General features: G+C 56.3%; 1 protein-coding gene across 1 annotated transcript in view; it reads left to right on the top strand.

The window, feature by feature from the left end:
• Nucleotides 1-315: 315 nt before the first annotated feature.
• Nucleotides 316-5,919, top strand: part of LOC127748912 (peripheral plasma membrane protein CASK-like) — a 49,475-nt gene continuing 43,871 nt past the window's right edge. The window contains exons 1-2 of the mRNA XM_052264523.1: nucleotides 316-335; nucleotides 1,769-1,881. The gene's annotated coding sequence lies outside the window, so the exon portion shown is untranslated. The remainder of the gene's footprint in view (nucleotides 336-1,768; nucleotides 1,882-5,919) is intronic.

Here is a 5,919-nt window from a genome sequence, read left to right as displayed (position 1 = left end):
CGGGACGTTCTAGTCATTTTCCAAGGCGGTGGCGTCTGGCGTCTTCAGTTTGTTTGAAGTTTGAAGAGAGTCGTCACACAGTGTTGTCTTGTACTTTTTGTACAGTTTTATTCCTGCGTTTTCGTGAGGCGTTGCAATTGCAATCATGTGTAAAAATTGTTTTGGGGTTTATCATGTTGTTTTTGCGTATTACTTTCAGGATGTTTTGTTTTGGGGCTCTGTTCCGCCACATAACCTCAACCTGACCTCAGCACAACTCGCACAACTTTAACAGTTAATAGGTTACCACGACCCGTGCGTTTTTCTAGCAATTGTTATAATTTCTCTCTACCCCGGTGAGTTGTCGTACATACTATATTATTTCCTGGCCAAACTGGTCTATACGCGTCCGCTGTGTGGTTCAGTCTGGCCTGTTCATTTCTTTGGTTAAGGGCTTTAAACTTATTTTTTCACAATTGTTTACTTGAACTTGTGGTCGGAGTGGAGACCTTGAAGTCAGAGCAAAAGGATTACTTGACTACAACTTTTGAAAGAACCGCGCACCAAGCGGTAAATCCCTTTCCTGATATTCAAGTGCTTATTTAATTTTTTTACAAGTTGGTGTTTGTGTTGTCATTCCCCGTTGCGCCGGCGAGCTGGAAGATGTCATGAATGATGAAACTTAACGTTTCGAAGTTGGATTTGGCCTGCTTTTGCAATCCGAAAGAAAGAATGGTGACTATTTATTAAGGTTTTCTCATTTTTACAGCTTGGCTGTCATTCTTGTCTGGAACTGGAACACCATTTAAGTCAAGTAACTCCTCGGAAGGAGGCATTCCACCCACTTGTAGCTCCCTAACCTCAAATATTTCATTGGATTTGGAAATACAAGTTTACGAACACCGGACACCTTCAGGTGCGAGTAAAAAGATTCACACACCCGCAGTTGTGCGACATAATGTTTGCATATCTGCAGGTGTGCACCGACGCATATTCCGCCCTCAGATTTATGGGAATGATAATTCACAAACTTGAGGGCGAACAAATGGCTATCTTCAGAAGTAGTGTGTGAGGAATAATATGGTTGTACCGGGACCAGGCTATATTAGTACCGCAGTTACGTAGGAGGAGCGTTGGCGTCGGTCCTGAAATTCCGTCAGCTGCTAGGTGCGTGGGTGGGGTGGCAGTGGGGTTGGAGACGGGGGGATAATACCGGAGTGCCCGGAGGGGTGGCGTCTGCAGGTGCAGCAGCAGAGCATCTAGCTCGGTTTGGAGTTTGGATCACGAGCTGTCGGAGGGGATGACGACTCGACGGCCAGGCTCCTATACTGGCACTGGCCTCTCCCGTTGCCCGCGGGCCCGTCCGCCCCGCCGAGAAGGTTGACAGAGCGGGATTTGATCCTCTGGAGGAGTTTTCCTTCCACATCCCGTCGATGATGGACGTGTGCAAGGGGCGAGGGTTCCCTCCCTTCTCCTACCTCAGCCCCATTCGAGGCTCAGCCGGGCTTGCCGGAGCCGCGGTGCAGAGGGGGGAAGAGAGGCTTTTTACAAGGCCGCGGGAGCTTATATTGGTTGTCGTCACATATTCTCCGGGCGCCCGCCTCACCTCTCCCTGCTCTGTGGACCCGCCCTCGCCTGGCCTGACCTCATGAAACAAACAACGGCGGATGAAGCCCCCAACCCCTCCCCGCCGTGAAAACACTCGTCGACGGAAAAGGGAATATATTTTCAGCCGTCAATCCCTGTGCGAGAGACCCTGTGTGCTAACGGACTGTGCTTTTGTTTCCAGGGGTCCCTTCAGCGTGGTCCGGCGATGCATACACCGCACGACTGGGCAGCAGTTCGCCGTCAAGATCGTGGACGTGGCCAAGTTTACCTCGTCCCCCGGACTCAGCACGGCGGGTGAGTACCTCCTGCCCACCCTGGAATGCTTGATGGGGAGGCTAAGGTGCCCCCGGCTCCCTGCAGCTCGATACGCCTAGTGTACAACTTTTGATTCGACTCATGAGAGATTCAGGCGGCGCGTTCACGGCCTGCTCCCTGACCGGAGCCGGATTAATACCTCACTCCTTGATCAATACTGCAGCGCCGCACAGACACCGCACCACCAGACTACCCTACTGTGATTACTACCTTTGTCGAGTACACGGCCTAACCACATGTGTTATTCCAGGTCCGGATGAAATTACAAGTAAGGGGGACGGTTAAGTATGTACAATAATAATAATTATTACTTTGCCTTCGATTAGAGAGCTGAGGTAACAGACGCCCTAACAAAAAGTAATTGATTAACCAAATAATCTAGAAGTACAGTAGTAGTTGTACTATAACCTGGTATTGATTGCGCCCTTTTAATCCTATCTTAACGATTGATAACTAAACAAACCGACATAGCGTAGGCGAAAATCTAACGTAGTGTTGAAAGCGTAAAAACATAACCGCTTCGTTTTTTTTGGTCGCAATTAAGTCGTGTGATTTTTTTTTGTATACAAAAAATTAAACCAACCCTACCGACGACGTATGTGCGAAGCGCTCAAAACCCCAAGCCCGCCTTCCGTGAATAGTGTTGTTGTACAGAGTACAGAGCGGGGAGGGGGACAACCACGCCTGGCCACTCACACCGCCCCACGCACTCAGCCGGCTTTGCACCCCCGCCTCACGCACAAACGACTACCGGCCGGGCCATCAGTGTCCAAATGGACGCGAGCCACGATCAGCTTTTGTAGCCCTCCGGTTTGAAGTAGCAGCAGTCGCGACGGTTGTTGTCCTCCTCCTCCTCCAACACGAGCGACGCTGGCCCCCCTCCCTGTTTTCTGCCCTGGGGCGGCAGTATACATCCCATCCGAGGGGGGGGGGGGGGGGGGGGGTCGCCCGGATCCGCCCGGATCCACCCGGATCCACCTGATATGCATACTACTGCTCCTCCTCATTTCTCTAATCCACTTTGCGCGCGGCCCTGCCGCCGCAGCCGCCGCCGCCGCCACACCGTCGTACCCGAGCGTAGTGGTACCCTCGTCTCTTAGCGAGTTTCGCTTTGGCGCTCACAGCTCTGGTATGCTGGCCCGGCCCCCCCCCTCCCCGGGCCCCCGGGCCCCCCGGGCCGCTGCCACCCTGGGGCTGCTGTAGTATCGCCCCTGGTGTGCCTGGCTGCCCTGCCCGGCCCGGCCCGCCCCCCCGGCAGCGCCCTCTGTTCCCGTTCCTTTCACCGTATCGACGCCGCCCGGGGCCCGGGGCATTACAGCGGATGGAAATACGGCCACAATGCAGTGGAGCCGGCCCGGCCGGCCCTCACTCACGTCGGGATCAGGCGCGCGCAATCACCGCTGCATTCATTTGCCAATCACGTTCGGGATTCGCTCGCTCGGCTGCCAGCCTATCGCGGCGCGACACGGGTCGTGTCGCAGCGTCACGGCGGCGGGGGCCGCGGGGACCGCGGGCAGGCCTTTCAAGAATTATCGGGAGTAACTGCCGTCGTCAGCTGCGCGTCAGCTTTCCCCTCCCCCACTCTCTCTGCCCCCCTCTCACAGTAGCTCCATTCTCATATCACTGGTAAAAAGTGAAAAATGGCGTATGTCCACGGACTTCGCATTGGACTTACGCCCTTTTCAGTTTTCACCGGTGATGTATACTCTTTCCCTGATCCATCAAATCGCCCGGGCACCCCCGGCCCCCACCGGCATGATATGGAGCTGGCCGCTGAATCGCGCGCGCGCGGGCCCTCGTGCAAAATACCCAAACGTGAAGCGAGAATTAAAGACAAAGGAATGGGATCGAGGGATTATGTCCACCCGAATACGCCCGCCCGCCCGGCGCAACGGCCCGGGCCACTCAAACGCCAATTTAGGGGCCGGCCGCGCGCGGGTGTTGGAGTGGCCGTCACGCACCCCTGTGCGGGGCGCGGGGCGGGCACTGTTGCGAACATGTACGGCCCCGGCATGGGCAGCCCCCCCCCCCTCACCCCCATCCCTCCATCCCTTCACTCACTTCTCCCCGTCGTTTTTACTACCTTCGCCGGTCGGCCCGGCCTCTTGCAATTTTTCATGACGCTGGTCCCGGGCCCTTTAGGCCCCTCCGGGTCTCCTCTCGCCCCTCCCCGCCCCCCTGTGGCCTCCGGCCTCCGGCCTGCAGCAGACGAGGGAGAAGGAGAGAGACGGAACACTTGCTCACCCGGTCCGCTTCTCCCTCCCGCTCACTTGAAATGCTCTGGACCGTCGACGGATGCGCGCCCGTTTTTTCTTGTGCCTACATCCGCCCTACTTAAAAAAAAAAACAACAACAAAGATTTTAATTTTTTATGGAAATGTGAAACTTTACTTTTTCACACTAACCGGACCATTGCAGCACGGAGCGGAATGCTGCTGCTGATTTCTTTTCCCCTTTTCATTCATCTATCTACCCCAGCAGCACCAGCCGTCCACCTGCTTGCCTCCCCTCGTCCCCCTCTCCCTTCTCCGCATCGTTTGCGAGTTTTGCGCCGGGGAGCCGGCTCGGCTCGCGCCGTCGGCAAAAATTCTTGTTTGCTCCACGACACTGCGCGCGTGCTGCTTGCGGCCGCTCTGGTTTGCGTGGCGCGTCGCGCGCGCGGTCGCAAAAACGAAACACAAATAAAAATAACCGGCAGTGCGACGAGCGGGGGGGAAAAAATCAGGCATTCGTCGCACTGGCTGCTCACGTCAGCCGAGCCCAGGCTGTGGCTGTGGCTGCGGCTGCGGCTCGGTAGCGAACCAGGCGCCAGGCGGGCCTCTCTCAAAGTGACGCAGGGTGCGGAAAAGGGGAAGGGGGGGGGGGCAGCGTCACCAGAGACCAGAGGCGCTCCAGCTCGGACCGGCGTTACGAAAGCGCACGGAATGGAAGCAGTCGACAATTAGAAACTCGTCCCTGTCACCACTGGGCTCGGGCTTGTGAGACGCGGCCAGTGGTGGGAGTCCTGGGGGAGGAAGGAGGAGGATGGGCTTGGGTTGGGGGGCGGGGGAATCTTTTCGTAGAACTGGGACGGCTGATGCGCCGGGCTGACCGACGGGTACCCGCCGGCACCCTCTCTGCTCCACGTCCGCGCCGGCCGCCTTGCCTCTGGCTCCGCGGGCTGCATGGTATGATGGCGTGTTTGTCTATCATTACCATAGTCAGTCGTCTTCGTTTGCCTTTCCAGCAATCCTTCCCCTTTACGAGGCGCGGTGTCGCGTGCCTACCGCAAAAAAAGGAGGTAAAGAAAAAATGAGCCTCGGCTTTGCGAGAACTGAAACAGAAATAAAACAATAATAACGTTAGACGAACAGAACAAATGCTAAAATGTGGTGGGCATTATCGGTGTCCTTTCCGCGAGGGCTGGGGCAGGTCAGCCTGCGAGGTAGGCCGCCTCGGCCCTCGGCTCGCACCTGCGCCCGCCGGGTTGCCTACCCACCGCTCTGCAGGCGCGCTGGCTGCGCTCTGCGTCCGCTCCGCGCCGCGGTCCTCCCTCGGCTCACAACAGAGCGCGTGTGGGACTCGCATTCTGAAACGCCGGCGCGGAGTAATTGCTCGTAACTCGTGTGCTACGCGCGCTGCGGTCCGGAGCGCATTACAAAGGCGCGCCTCACTTGTTTACTCTCCTTTTGTGCTCGCGGCGCACGACCTCTCCCCATACTTGCTCATACCCACCCCGCACCTACCCCTCTCACCACCACACTTTTCCTTCTCTTTTCTCTCTTTGTCCAAAAGCGAATAACAACACCAACACAAAGGCGCGGTGCGATGTCATTGGCTCCGCGCGTTATTCGGCGGCTCTTCCCCCCCGGGGAACTCGGAGCCAGCAGCCAGCTCTAGAACTTTGTCGATGGAACATGCCCATTTTGATTTTTGTTCCTTTTGCACTAAAATAATGAGCAAGTCGTTGACCTAATAACCTAACACGTTCTCGGAGCTACTAAATGGCAATACTAATCTATCGACTGGCCATCCCCC

The sequence above is a fragment of the Frankliniella occidentalis genome, unplaced genomic scaffold (genome assembly GCF_000697945.3).
Source record: "Frankliniella occidentalis isolate FOCC.00 unplaced genomic scaffold, Focc_3.1 Scaffold19, whole genome shotgun sequence".
NCBI lineage: Eukaryota > Metazoa > Arthropoda > Insecta > Thysanoptera > Thripidae > Frankliniella > Frankliniella occidentalis.
Note: the sequence above shows the minus strand (reverse complement) of the source record. Positions and strands in the feature narration are given on the sequence as shown.